The sequence below is a fragment of the Cystoisospora suis genome (genome assembly GCF_002600585.1).
Source record: "Cystoisospora suis strain Wien I chromosome Unknown contig_470, whole genome shotgun sequence".
Lineage (NCBI taxonomy): Eukaryota > Apicomplexa > Conoidasida > Eucoccidiorida > Sarcocystidae > Cystoisospora > Cystoisospora suis.
In genome coordinates, this window is record NW_027153271.1 from 16,603 (window position 1) to 17,212 (window position 610).

Here is a 610-nt window from a genome sequence, read left to right on the forward strand (position 1 = left end):
GAATTTCCTAATTTTAAGACCTGTATCTATATATGTCTACCTTGTATCTGAGACCATTAGAGGGCGACGGAGGAGAAGGCATCAGACTAGATTTTCTTCGCATGCAAGTATGCAGTAATAGTCATAAGACTGAGAAGATCACATGAAACAAGCAGAGGGTCAAAGCGGATGTGAAACGCACTACATGAAAAATGATATTATACTTTTGTATACGTCGAAAAGAATCGCACGTCTTTGTGTTCTATACATGAGTATTCAGTCACCTATGAAGGTGTCAAGACGACGTATTATAAGCTACATGCAAGTAGTAGTGAATGAGCGAGGTGTTTATGTGTCTCTGTCTCTCTCTCTCTGCATCAATATCTATAGATCTGTTTCTTCACTTTTGTATCTTTTGTATTCTCCAGTCGTAGACACACAGAGAAGAAAGAAAGAGAAGCCCTCAATCCCTTCTACAGCAAGTGGTCGCGTACATCAGTTGAAAGTAGGCAGAGTATGCGTCAGACCTGCAATGAGACACCCCGGTATCGCCGACTTCAGTCAGTATAAATAACTCCTGGAAAGAAGCTTCTCTCGTCTTCTTCCTTCTTCCCATAGCCATGTATTTTCT

At 41.0% G+C, this 610-nt stretch overlaps 1 protein-coding gene across 1 annotated transcript in view; it reads left to right on the forward strand.

The window, feature by feature from the left end:
* CSUI_001173 (trichohyalin) overlaps positions 1-610 on the forward strand; it is a 15,941-nt gene that overhangs the window by 2,128 nt on the left and 13,203 nt on the right. The window lies entirely within an intron of this gene.